A 14,513-nucleotide genomic window follows, 5' to 3' on the forward strand; every position below is an offset into this window, starting at 1 on the left:
TTGGATGCAGCGTCACGTGCTCGGCGCCCGCAGGCGGATTGGTTGGTGCGGGGGGAAGGGGCTGGGCGAGTCGCCCGGGAGACGGGGCGGGGGTGGGGCGCGGAATGGTCGGGCTGGCGCCTCCATCTTCCCACCCCGCGCCTGGATGGCACAAAGGGGCAGCGCTGCCCGGCCGCCGGCCTGAGCGGGGCACGCGCGCGGCCCCGCCCCGGTAGGTACCGCGAAGAGGGGGGAGCCGGTCGGGGCCGGAAGCCCCCGCCCCGCGCGCGGATGCTGAGGGGAGAGGGGCTGCGAGCCGCGGGGACCCCTCAGAGGTGCGGGCGGGGCGCTCCCGGGCTGAGGGAGGGAGGCTCCCTGGGCTGATCCGCGAGGGGCCCGGAGGGAGGCGGCCCGGAGGCTCTGGGCAGGCGGGTGGCTGTGGGGTGGGCTTGCCCCGGTGCCCCGGCGGGCGCTCTGGGGGCGGGGACCGCTGTGTGGGCCGGAGCTGCGGGCTCGGGGGCTCACGGCTCTGTCCCGTTACCTGCTGCTGTGGAACTGAGGCGATTGGAGGCTGGTTCCCCGCCGGGGCGGGGGGCGGGGGGCGGGGCTTGCTTGCCTTGGTGGCCGTTTAGTCCCCGTTTTGCCTGCCGCTGGCTCGGCTAAGGGCTGCTGGTTGGCGGGGCATCCTGCGGGCGTGAGAGAGAGAGAGCCGAGATGAGTCGCGGGCATCCCTGATTTGCATTTGCTCTAAGTGGCGGTTGTAAACGCGTAGGCTGTGCCGCTGCCTTCTTACGCGCCGTTACTTTAGTTCTAACAATGGAAATAAGGGTTGATGGATTGTTGCATACAAGTTGGACGTCCTCTACTTTGCGGGCACCCCTTCTAGACTCCCATAATTTCTAATGATCTTTGGTATGGCTGTATCTAACGGGCAAGGGTTCCTGTGTTCTGGATTTCTGGTCCTGTTATAGATGGATACTTGGCAGTACAGGCAGTCCCCGGGTTACATGGATCCGACTTACATCGGATCCCTACTTACAAACGGGGTGAGAAAACCCTGCACTAGCTGCTTTCCCCCAGCAGACCAGGGAGACGTGAAGCTAGCACCCCTCCCCCCCAGCAGACTTGGGAGACGTGGAGCGGCTTTTCTCAGCAGACACCTCAGCTTGAGAATAAAGGACTGAGGGAAGTGAGGTGTGGGAGAATAAAACTGAGCTCTGGAGAAATGTTTGGCGAGAGTTTCCCCTACAATATGTACCAGTTCCGACTTACATACAAATTCAACTTAAGAACAAACCTACAGTCCCTATCTTGTACGTAACCCGGGGACTGCCTGTATTTGTAAAAGAATGCTCTGAAGTAGAACGGAAAGTGGACTAACTTTAAGGTAATGGAGATCCGGATAGGCCAAAAGGTCTCTATATTATACGTGCAGTTGTGACCTTTTGGCCTATCTGGATCTCCATTATTGAGGGCAGGTTTTGCTGTCCTCTCTCAGGGAGAATTTAAGTCAGAGAGTTTGCCTGTGTGAGCGAAAATGAGCAGGAGCCACGAATATATTGGGCTGTATCCTTACTCCCATTAATAATCTTTACTCATACAAGTAGTCCTGGTGCTTTCAGTAGAACAGTTTGCTTGGCTAAAATTATTTTTATGTGTACACACAGGCTATTAAACACAAAAGGACTTTTTTGTTTTTTAGTAGTATATTAATATCAAGACCCTGTTTCTGCAAGGCACTCTAAGCCATAATAAACCTTGTGCACACTAAAGAGTGCTTAAACTTAAACACATGCTCTGCAGTGCTTTGGAGAACTGAAGGCCTACTTGAAAAATAAAAAAGTACAAGCTTTGAAATCCTTCTGCGTTTATCTGGCTCCCAGAAGGAATCATGGATTAAATCAAATGTTCTGTCATATTATACATACCAGAGAACTCATTGCAACCCTATGCATTTCATTTTCTATAATTTTTCCAAACTACAAGAAATATAACGAACTAGTCAGTATAATATTTTCTATTACCATGCTACTACTACTCTACAGTAATTGTAGATTTTACAGAGGATCTCTTCAGTTTTTATTAATTATGGAAACATTTCAATCCAGGTTTGAGGGAATTTTTTGTTTGTTCTTTAAACAAAGGTTAGATTATGGGCCAAATTTCAATTTATATGTATTCTATAACCAGGGCTTGACAAATCTGCTCGCCCATGGCAGGTAGATTTTGGCAGCTAGCAAGCTGTGACGGGGCGGAGCTGCCCCACGGCGGTGAGAGCGACCCGCCCTGCACTTCAGCGGTGCCGACCCACCCCGCTGCACGGGCAGCGCAGCGTTCTGACAGCGGTCTGTGCCACTTGCTCCCATGCGGCCACCCAGCTGAGCAGCATGCAGGGGTGCCGAGTCCTGGGATGGAAGCGGGGGTGGGGCCACATGTGAGTGTAGGGCGGGGCCAGAGTGTGCGTACATCCCTGACATCAGGGGGAGAGGCACCGGCGCAGGAGAGCGCTGCATTCAAAAGGAAGGCAGAGGGGAGAAGAGGCGGAGGAGAGTAACAGAAGAAGAGGAGAGAACAGAGGGGAGAGCTAGAAGAGAGTGGTGGGCAGAGGAGTGAAGGGTGAGAGCGGAGGAGAGAGGAGGGGGACGGGAGTCAGAGGAGGTCAGAGAAGACAGGAGGGAGACGGGGAGTGGAGCAGAGAGCAGAGCGTGGGGGCAGAGGATGTGAAAGGAGAAGCGGAGGTTGGAAGCAGCCCAGAGCGGAGACACTAAGGAGCCCCATCCTGGGCTGCTTCCTACCTCCGCTTCTCCTTTCATGTCCTCTGCGCCCACGCTCTGCTCCACTCCCCGTCTCCCTCCTGCCTTCTCTGACCTTCTCTGACTCCCGTCACAGAAGGCAATCAGAAATTAAGTGTGCACTTTTTTACCCCACTGCTTTGTGTTTTATGGAGAGGGCTAGAAATATTTTTTTTTGTTTTTTTTTTCTCTAAATCTCTAATGACTTATAAAAGAAGGAGGGGAGGAGAGACTCTTAAGTGTTAATCTCAGTTCAAAACTCTGTTTTAACTCCATTGTCTAAAACACTTGGGAGAATTAATATCTTGGTTACATCTTTGATGGTGCCACCACAGCTGCTTAAATGTTGAGAGAGAGAGAGCTCATGAGATGAACAAGAAGACCTGAGATCTCCAAGAAGTTCTCCAGGAAAAAAACAAAGTACGATGTTAAGACTTTTTTTTTTAACAACGGTGACAGAGGTGAACAGCAGAGTCCCTCAAGGTTCTCTTGATCTGTGAAACAGAGTGAATTGTGAAGGGGCCAAGGTGGCAAACAATACAGAATTATTCAAGGTACAATGAGGAGTTACAGAAGGATTTCACAGAACTGGGTGACTGGACAAGAAAATGGTTAATAAAATTCAGTGTACAAAGTAATGCACACTGGAAGAAATACCAACTACACAGGTACTAAATGTGTCCTAAATTTGCTGTTACCATCCACAAAAGAGATCTTGGGGTCATCTTGGCTAATTCTATGGAAACCTCTGCTCAGAGGACTGCAGTGTTTAAAAAGGCTAACCGCATATTAGCAGCTATTAGTAGAGTCATACCAAATTCACGGTCCATTTTAGTCAATTTCATGGTCATAGGATTTTTAATATAATACATTTCATGAATATAGCTATTTAAATTTGAAAGTTTACAGGGTTGTAATTGTAGGAGTTCTGACCCATACAGGAATTTGCAGGACAGGGTATGGAACTGCTACCCTTACTACAACAGGCTGAACCTCTCTCGACTGGGACTCCCTGGTCCAGCAACATCTGTGGTCTAGTCTGACCACAGATGTTGTTGAACCAAAGAGACTTGGTGGAGGACCAGAGGCAGGAGCTCTGCGGAGGTTGGGAACCCAACCATGCTGGCTGCAGGGAAGCCAGGGGCTGGGAGCTCTGCTGCAGGAGTCCGGCTAAACCAGTGGCAGGGTGGCCGGAATGCGAGTGGGCTCCGGCAGGGCAGCAGTCTGCTGTGGTGGGGCCAGAAGCCCCACCGGCTGGACCAGGGGGCTGCCACAGCAGGGCTAGCAAGAGCTTGTGCTGCCCTTGTAGGGCTGGCAGGGTCGGAAACCTTGGAGGCTGAGCAGCAGTCTGCTGCTGTGGGGTAGGTCCTGGTGGTGGTACTGGGGTTGGCGTGGCCGGTGCTGCCATGGCAAGGTTGATGGTGCCAGAAGCACCGTTGGCAGGGCAGTGGTTTGCTGTGGCGAAGCTGAGAGCCCCAGCAGCGGGACTGGGGGCTGCCGTGGCAGTGCAGTAGGGCTGATTGCATGTGGGAGCTAGCCAGGAGGCCAGGCCAGGAGTGGAGCTGAGTTGGGGGTCCAGTGTCAGGGGGGCATAAATTACCTCCCTTGGTCTGACAAAATCCCTCTTTTGGGTCCCTAGAGAGCCAGACCAGGGAAGTGAAACCTGTCCTGTAGATAGTAGCACTGCCTTCAGAGCTTGGCTGGAGCAGCCCCTGAACATTTAACTGATTATCTAATTATGGGTTTTTATATCCCTGTTGCAGTGCAGGACCTTCAGTAGCTGCTGCTTTCTGGCCATCCAGTTCTGAAGATAGTATGGTATTGACACCCTTACTTCTGTGCTGCAGGCTGATTGCTGCCTTTGGAGCTGGGTGCGTGGCCAACAGCTGCTCTTCTCCTGCTGCCCAGTTCTCAAGGCAGCACAGAAGTGAAGGTAGCCCTACTGCCCCAGACAGAGGCTGCCAAGCTCTGAAGGCACTACAGTACAATTAAATGACAACCACATTTCCACCACCTTATACTGGAAGCCTGCCGACTATTACACTTATCTAAATGACTCTAGCTTCCATCCAAGACACATTTCCCAATCTATTGTTTACAGCCAGGCCCTAAGATACTACCAGATTTGTTCCAAACCCACAGACAGATACAAACACCTACAAGATCTCTATCAAGCATTCTTAAAACTGAAATACCCACCCAGGGGGGTGAAAAAACAAATTGACAGAGCCAGGAGAGTACCTAGTCATCAGCTTCTTCAAAATAAGCCCAAGAAAGAGAACAGAACATCACTGGATATCACTGATAACCCCCAGCGTAACCCCCTCCAGCATATTATTAACAATCAATAACCTATCCTGGAAAATGACCCCTCACGCTTACAGACCTTTGGAGACAGGTCCAGCCTCACCTAGAGACAGATATCTAACCTGAAACACATTCTTCCCAGCACCACACAGCACACCTCCATCATACTCATCCAGGAACCCACCTCTGCAATTAATTCTGGTGCCAACTCTGTCCACACATCTATACAAGCGACACCATCACAGGACCTAACCACATAAACCACCGCATCAGAAGCTCCTATAATTGCACGTCCACCAAGATGAATCTATGCCATCAAGTACCAGCAATGCCCCTCTGCCATGTACATTGGCCATACTGGACAGTCTCTGCCACAAAGGGTTAATGGACACAAATCAGATATTTGAAATGGTAATGCATAGAAACCTGTTGGGGAACATTTCAACTTGCCCAGCCACTCACTAAGACCAAGCAATTTCAAAAACCAGCTTGGGAGAGAAGCTGCAGAACTTGGTTTAATTTACAAGTTTGACACCTAGAATCAAGATCTAAACAAAGACCTAAACTGTATGGGCTGCTACATTCCACATCCTAATGGCATAATAAGCTAAGCACCAGGTACTTAGAGCCCATTCTGTTAGCCCCATTTAGCATGGACTCTCTAACTGACAATTTTTTCCCCCTTTCTCTTTTTCCCTATCCATCCCCTCTATTTCTCTATTTGTACTCTGGACCCTTTAACTCCATTCACCTGAAGAAGTGGGTTGTGCCCACTAAAGCTCATTATACCATCTACATTTTTTGTTAGTTTCTAAGGCACTGCAGGACTAGTCATTGTTTTTTGGGTTTTTTTTCAGTTACAGACTAACACAGCTACCCCTCTGAAACTTTTCCCAAAGCCATGTGGGAAGTCTGTCACAGAGCCCACTCCTTAATAGCAAGATGATCCTTTCTCTTGAGACCTTTTAAGATATTTCCCTTAAATTAACAAGAGATCAAAATTCTTCTGATGTCCTTTTCTAAGCCAGTAGTAGGGTTGTCAAAACAGTTAAATGTTAACCATGAAACTGAGTACAATTAAATCAGTTACACGGTTAACTGCTGCTGGCCCTCGGGCACTGGGAGTTTAACTCGTAACAGGAAACTAGAAGCATCAGCGTATCATTACTGCCTAGGGATGTAAGAGGTTAATCAGTTTTTCTGTTTAAGAATGGAGTTGGTAATTACACTATTCCCCATGCTCCTATTTTGTCACTTCAGTGTGTGTTTTACAGCAGTGTTTCTCAACCTTTTTTTATAAAATACCCCTTTAAAAAAAAAGTACCCCCAGTACTTACGGATTTCAGACACACAATTTTTTTCTACTGTTGCAACACATTTGTTTAAACAACTTAATTGTAGCCAGGTGGGTGGTGACATTTTTGGGTGTAAAAAGTACAAAAATAATAAAACACTGTAAAACTTAAAACAAAAATTGAGTTTTCTCCAAATGTCAGTTGTGTTGACGTATCCCCCCAGCCTTCTCTCAAGTCCCCTAAGGCAGTAGTCCCCAACATGGTGCCCGTGGGTGCCATGGCGCCCGCCGGGCCATTTATGTGCACCCGCTGAAAGATCTGGGCTGGCCCTGCCCCTGGTGCACGGCACATGCGTGGTGCCGGCCCTGGGCTCAGGGTGCGTGGACGGCTCCTACCCCCAGCACGCGGCACATGCGTGGCCCCACCCCCGGAAGCGCAGCGCGTGAGCGGCCCTGCCCCCGGATTCCCGGCACGTGAGCAGCCCTGTCCCTGGGCGCCCAGCAGCCACAAGGGGTTGGGGACCACTGCCCTAAGACGACTCGTACCACTGGTTGAGAAACACTGTTTTAGAGGACTAAGACTGGAGGTTCTAGACCCGTAGTCACCAACAGGTCGATCGCGAGGCGTCCTGTCTGCCCCGCCCCCATTTACCTCCCACCCCCGAGAAGCCCCACTACCTACCTCAAGTGAAAATGAAGGTAGTGTAGGCTTCCCGGAGATGGACAGAAGTCCCGCAGCTTAGCACCACTTCCAGCGATTCCGGAAGTAGCACTAGCTGCTCTGTCCGGTGTACTGTGGGAGGGAGCATTGGCTCCCTGCACTGCTCAGGAGGGGTGAGTCAGCCCCGGCGGTAAGGTCGGCTCCGGGGTAGGTGCGCGTGGGGCTTCTCTGCGCCGGGGGGGGAGGGCAGGCTTTTGGGGCAGGCGTGTGCGGGGTTTCCCTGAACTGGGGGGGGGGTCGGCTCCGGGGTAGGCGCGCGTGGGGCTTCTCTGCGCCGGGGGGGGAGGGCAGGCTTTTGGGGCAGGCGCACGCGCGGGGTTTTCCTGCCCCGAGGGGTCGGCCCCAGGGCAGGCGCGTGTGGGACACACCCTGGTTTCCCTCTGGGGGAGGGGAGTCCTGGGAGGAGGCAGATACAGAGGACACTCTGCCTCCACTGGCACCCCTGTCCCCACTCCCTGAACTCTGTTCCCACTCCCCTATCCCGAGCCACAAAATTCTCTCCCCACTCTCCTGTCCTGAGCTACAGAACTCTGTTCCCACTCCCCTCCCCACTCCCTGAACTCTGTCCCCACTCTCCTGTCCCCCAGCCACAGAATTCTGTTCCCACTCCCCTGTTCCCAGCTACAGAACTCTGTCCCTATTCCTGTCCCCACTGGCACCCTGTCCCTAGCTGCAGAAACCTGCCCCACTGGCACTCTGTCCTCTGCTTCAGAACCCTGTCCTCTGCCCTCCCAGCACCCTGTTCCCTCTTCCCTGCCCCCCGCCGCAGAACTATGTCCCTACAAAATGTATAATTATAAATGCTTCATTTTAGATTTAAATAGCGTGAATAAAAAGCAGATCATTTATTTCATAACTATAAACACGTGATTTTAATTTTATACCTCGCATCATTTAAAAATAAACTGTTTATCAGTGTGTGTAAGTAAGGGCTGGGGATAGCAAGTGATGGACAGGAGGAGAATAGAGAGGGCGGGGCTTCAAGGAAGGGGCGGGGCGGTAGATCTTCACTTGTTCGAAGATTTAAAAAGTGATCTTGGGTGTAAAAAGGTTGGAGACCACGGTTCTAGACATTAAGCCTGTGCTTAGGCAATTCTAACACAATACAGTGCAAAGTTCTGAGCCAACAATGAATTTCTTTCAAAAGTGTTATCAAAATGTTTTACACATCCAAAACTGTTTCAGCATATTTTTACATCCATAATACATTAGTCATATTGCCTATCTGGGGTATTACCATTGTTATATTGTTGATCATAGCATGATTCACAGGGGTACAAATAATTTCAACTCTCTATTTTAAGTAAGATGTCTTTTAAATAAAACAATCTTATTGATGCCGCTTCTATAGTATAGTTTCTATAGTAATAGTAGAAAAACCTCTCTTTTCTGGGTTTTAATACTAGGGATGTGAAAGTGTAAATGTGTAGACAGTTCACTGATGAGCCTGGGCTGACTGGTACACACACACACACCCTGTGGGTGGAACGGGTAGAAGCTGGTACTTGTGAGGACCTGGCTTTTTAGCCAGCTTCTTGTGAGGACCTGGCTTTTTAGCCAGCTTCCTGTAAGCAACCTCTCCCTGTGCTGCTGGTCCTGTATCACTTGTTAAAGGAGCGTGGTCCTTTTTTTAAAAAAAAATATATATATATTCATTCCACCTAACTCAAAATATTTGCTTATGGGAATAGTCAGCTTTTACCTCTTTTCTAGATCTGAAAAGTAGGTTTTTTGGAAGTAGCATGTCAGAGAGAGGACCATAATAGCCAAATATGTAACACTAGCATGAGAAGAAGCACTCACTTCCTCCCAAGATAAGGAGAGCCAGGAGAACTAAATAGTTGGTAAAACCTTTGGGAGAAAACAGTCTCTCACTTTTTTTAAAGTTACACTTTGATAGCACTGTGGATTGACATCCTTCATTTATCTACACACAAGAGGCAAAATGGGCATGAAAGACGCAGGAAGCCATTGTCCTGCTCTGCTTGCATTAGTGAGTCTTTGGTTGAGGTGCATTGTCCGGTCCCGGCCAACACAGTTAATGGAGGACATCCTGGGGAGCGCAGCAAATATAAGATTTGCAAAACCTGACCTATGAGGAAAGGTTGGGAAAACTGGGCGTATACTGTTAAGAAAATAAGAGTGCAAATGTACCTGTCCATTGAAGGTAGGATGAAAAGTAATGAATCTGTAGCAAGTAGAGAGGTTTGGGTTAGATGTTAGGGAAAGTGTTCTAGCATAGGATAGGTAAGCACTGGCATAGGCTTCCAAGAGACATCGTAGGGTCTTCGTCATTAATTGTTTTTAAGAACTGGTTAGACAATAACACCTATGAGTGATGGCTTTATTATAGTAGGTTGTGCCTCTGTGCAGGAGGGTGGAGTAAATGAACTCTCAAGGTCACTTCCAGTCCTACATGTTAATGATTTATTCACAGTCTGTGGTGACTGTGGATAAGGTTTCCCCATGCTGCCCCACCAATGAGTGCCGACCTTGATCTGGCATTTATATCTGACTGACTTAAATCAAGAAATAGAAATAATAACTGTGGAGTTTTGTTATTTAGTCAGGTTGATCTCCCAGCAGTAGCTTGAACTTGACTACCAATACTCTTCTCCAGAAGCTATCTCTCTTTTGTTAGAAAACGAGGTTCTCAAGCAAAAAATTTAAAATATTTTACCTTTGCAATAGAAAACTCTACTTCTTGCATTCATTCAACATCCTTAAGACAGCTCAGACAGTAGTGACATGAAAGCTATTGTTTTACTGTACTGTTTGGGAGAGGGAAATGTTTCTGGGAGATGAGTGGGAGCTGAAACAAAAATCTATTTAATGTCTGAAACTGCTTTTTCTTATGTATTAACTTATCAGTTTCTAATTGCTTAAGGATACTCTCAGCTTCTTGAAAAAGGGAGGCTCTTTCCATTCTGAGGCAATATTGTTGCTGACAGTAACCAAATGTCTGAGGTGTTACATTTTCCTGGGCTATATATTAAAGAAAACTAGATTGATGCCCATGCTAGCCAAAACCCTCACTAACATTCTTTCCAAGATGTTTTGGGATCAGGCCTATTGTGAATAGATTTGATATTATCAATACGTGACAGACATGCAGTGTATAGGCATCTGTATGGGATTGCTTTTGTAACATTGGGTTTTTTATGCCACCCTCTACTCCCAGCTATCTGCCTTTTCATAAAATCATAGGATTGGAAGAGACTTCAGGAGGTCATCGAGTTCAATCCCCTGCCCAAAGCAGGGCCAGTCTCATCTAAATCATCCCAGCCAGGGCTTTGTCAAGCTGGGATTTTTTTAAACCTCTAGAGATGGAGTTTCCACCACCTCCCTAGGTAACCCATTCCAGTGCTTTGCCACCCTCCTAGTAAAATAGTTTTTCCTAATATCCAACCTAGACCTCCCCCACTACAACTTAAGACCATTGTTCCTCATTCTGCCATCAGTCACCACTGAGAACAGCTTCTCTTCTTCCTTTTCGGAACTTCCCTTCAGGTAGTTGAAGGCTGCTCTCAAATCCCCCCTCACTCTTCTCTTCTGTAGACTAAGCCCAAATCTCTCAGCTGCTCCTCATAAGTCATGTGCTCCAGCCCCCTAACCGTTTTTTGTTGCCCTCTGCTGGACTTTCTCCAATGCAGTCGCATCCTTTCTGTAATGGGAGGCCCAGAATTGGATGCAATACTCCAGATGAGACCTCACCAATGCCAAATAAAGGGGAATAATCACTTCTCTAGATCTGAAAGTGCTCTTCCAAATACATCCTTATATGGCATTAGTCTTCTTGGTTATAAGGGTACATTGACTCATATCCAGCTTCTCATTCACTGTAATCCCTGGTCCTTTTCTGACAAACTGCTGCTTAGCCAGTCGGTCCCCAGCCTCTAACAGTGCGGGGACTCTTCTGTCCCAAGTGCAGGAATTTGCACTTGTCCTTGTTGAACCTCATCAGCTTTCTTTTGGCCCAATCCTCTAATCTGTCCAGGTCACTCTGGACCCTATCCCTGTTCTCCAACGTATCTACCTCTCCCCCTAGCTTAGTGTCGTCCGCAAACTTGCTGAGAGTGCAATCCATCTCCTCATCCAGGTCATTAATAAAGATGTTGAACAAAACTGGGCCTAGAACCGACCCTTGTGGCACTCCGCTTGAAACCGACCCCCAACCAGACATCGAGCCATTGATCACTACGCGTTGGGCCCGACAATCTAGCCAGCTTACCATCCGTTTACCCAGTTCATGCTTCCTTAGCATCCTGGCAAGAATACTGCGGGAGACTTTATCAGAAGCTTTGCAATCAGGTTGGTCAGGCATGACTTGCCTTTGGTGAATCCATGTTGACTGTTCCTGATCTCTTTCCTCTCTTCCAACTGCTTCAAAATGGATTCTTTGAGGATCCTCTATGATTTTTCCTGGGACTGAGGTGAAGCTGACTGGTCTGTAGTTCCCTGGTTTGTCCTTCTTCCCTTTTTTTAAAGATGGGCAGTGCATTTGTCTTTCCCATCATCCGGGACCTCCCCCTATCATCACAAATTTTCAAAGATAATGGCCGATGGCTCTGCAATCACATCAGCCAACTCCCTCAGCATCCTCAGATACTTTAGATCCGGCCCCATGAATTTATATATGTCCAACTTTTCTAAATAGTTCTTAACCTGTTCTTGCTCCACCGGGGGCTGTCCACCTCCTTCCCGTACTGTGTTGCCTAGGGCAGTTGTCTGGGAGCTGACCTTATCTGTGAAGAGACAGGCAAAAAAAAGCATTGTGTGTTTTTGGGGGAATTCTTTTGTTCTTAAGTCACATTTGAAATTTGAATCAGTGGAACCATCTCTTTCATTTCAGAGCATGTGAGTGAAAGAGAAATCAAGCTTATAATGGTAACCTGATTACAACTATATCCAGGCAATTGCCTCTTCATAATATAACCTAATTAATCAGTTCTTTTAAACAACCAAAACAATGAGGAATCCTATTGTACTTTTTAAAACTAACTAAATTATTTAGCCCACAAAAGCTTATGGCCAAATAACAGGACTCCTAGTTGTTTTATTGAAACAGACTATTACGGTTAACCTTCCAACACTATTTCCAAACATAACCAAGTCTATTTTGGTCTTTTAAAGGCCTCTGTTTTGTTCTGATTTGTACACCTTTTCTTTCATTGAGCTGTTATTTTTTTATACTGGTGTAATCCTACAGAATATTAATAGGATTCCCCAACCTTGTAATAACGGCCTCCCAGGGGAATTTGGGATTGCCTTAAATCTAGGCTGGTGGATTTGGTCATATTTTTCAAGCACTTCAGCTTAGCTGTTAAATTTTGAATTATTGTAGTCTCTTTATATGTGGCACTTGGACCGTGTACTGTTTCTCCTTTTTTTGTTTTCAATGAAATCGACATTGGAATAAAGGATAAAGCCTTTTCCTGTAGCCAGTGTGACAGGTATGATTGTGCTATCACCTTCACCTGACCCCTTGACCTCCCAAGTCTCCACCCCTGTCTCTTCCTTTCCTCCCAGTTCTACCTTATCTTTGCCCACTTCATAACCTGTACCCACTTCTCTCCTCCTTCCCCCCACCCCACTGACTCTTGCCCATTGCGGCACAGCTGACAGGGAGGGCCAGGAGTTGATTAGGTGGAGGCTCTGGGGGGTGAGGATGAGCTGGCTGCTAAACACCTACTAACTTTTTTTTTCATAGCACCCATGGCGTTTTGGTGCCTGTAACGATCAAGAAAGGAGGAAGTGAGGAGAGCCGGAGGCAGGATTAAAAGCTGTCTTTTTTAACCATATTTTATCTTTAACTGATGGTTAGACATCAAGCTGAGATTTTAGTTTGGACAGGAGACAGATCTAAAATAGAGGTAGGTTTGTGGGGGCTTTTATGAGAATAACTATATTAGTTTTAAAAACAAAGCATAAGCAGCCTTGATTGACATATTTATGCTGACAAAACTTTCTGTCCTTAGATTAAAGATCTGAACTGTGTGCCTTTTTTGTTTGGAAATCTTTGAGTTGTATTTGATATTACTATTATAGCTCTTGTATCAAGTATAGAGTTGCTTCTGTTTGGAGGTGAAAGGCTCTATTCTACAAGGTTCTGAGCAGTGTAGCCTGATTGAAGAAAGTGTGTTTTAGCATGTGTGCTCAGCATCTTGCAGGATCAAAGTCCTAATTGCCCAAATTTGGGTATAATTTCAGTGAACCTAGAGATAATGGATTTGGGGATTTTCTTTCCCTTTGGAATCCTTAATTTAAATATGTAATGGATTATATTCAACCCTGATGTAACTCCACTGCTTTCATTGATAGGATTAAAGTTTTTAAAGCCAATTTAAATTAAATCTATGCAATTTAAAGAGACAAGGTAGGTGAGGAAATAGCTTTTCTTGGACCAACTTCTGTTAGTAAGAGAGACATGCTTCCAAGAAAGTTTTAAGCTTGTCTCTCTCACCAACGGAAGTTGGTCCAATAGAATATTATGTCCCCCACCTTCTGTCTTTTAAATTGTATATGATGAGAGATGCAAGCTTTTAAAGCTTTCTTGGAGGCTTGTCTCTTCTTACCAACAGAAGCTGGGCCAAGAAAAGCTATTATACCACCCATTCTAATATCCTGGGAGCAAAACAGCTACAACTATGCAGCATGCATCATATACAGTTGACATTCCAGTTCTGTTGGGATTCCAGTTCAAAACCTTTTTGAAACCAATGCCACTTACTACTTAAAGCTAGTAGTCCAGTTTGGGGGACCAGTAGGGAGCTCGGACCATGTTAATGACCATACAAGGGATGTGAGCAACTAGTCGAGTCACTACTCAGCTAGTTGCTCTCTCCCTCTCTGCCCCCACTGCATCTGTATCAGGGGGAGCAGAAACCTGTGCTTAAAAACCAGTTCCCTTTTCCCCTCCTCTCCTCCCCTTCCCAACACTGTCTCCATGATGGGACAGGGGAGGCGGAGGCGCAGCAGGGGACCTAGGCGAGCCAGGACTGCTCAGTCCTGGTTTGCACCAGGTCCCAGACACAGCGCCTCTGCTTTTTAAATGTAGTAAGAGCCCAGCTCTTGCCACCCCACCCTTCTGCAGCACAGGGAGGCAGGCGGCTCCCCAAGAACTGGCATTTAAGGGATTTTTATATCCCTAATAAACAGTGTAGGTAAGGACCTTTTAAAACAAATAAAATACTTAAATAAGAAAGCCAACAGAATGTTTCCAGTCATACAAAAAATTGTTTTTACTTCTTTGTTAAACAAAGCTTACATTTTGACCAGTTTTGATAATTTCCTTCAGAGTTTTAGTTCTCTCGCTTTCTTTAGCTTTATATTGAGGATTTTTTCTTGTGGAGGGGAGGGGAATAATTCAGATTTTGCTTAAAATATGAGTTTTATACAAATTCTCAACTGATGAATTGTC

General features: G+C 47.0%; 1 protein-coding gene across 2 annotated transcripts in view; it reads left to right on the forward strand.

Moving 5' to 3' along the window:
• Positions 1 to 71: 71 nt before the first annotated feature.
• Positions 72 to 14,513, forward strand: part of RSPRY1 (ring finger and SPRY domain containing 1) — a 64,644-nt gene continuing 50,202 nt past the window's right edge. The window contains exons 1-2 of one of the 2 annotated variants that reach the window (XM_075940377.2): positions 81 to 211; positions 12,804 to 12,966. The gene's annotated coding sequence lies outside the window, so the exon portion shown is untranslated. Of the gene's footprint in view, positions 212 to 12,803; positions 12,967 to 14,513 lie in introns of both variants that reach the window. The other variant, XM_075940376.2, reaches the window with a different exon arrangement.

The sequence above is a fragment of the Pelodiscus sinensis genome, chromosome 12 (genome assembly GCF_052426305.1).
Source record: "Pelodiscus sinensis isolate ZL-2025 chromosome 12, ASM5242630v1, whole genome shotgun sequence".
Classification (NCBI taxonomy): Eukaryota; Metazoa; Chordata; order Testudines; family Trionychidae; genus Pelodiscus; species Pelodiscus sinensis.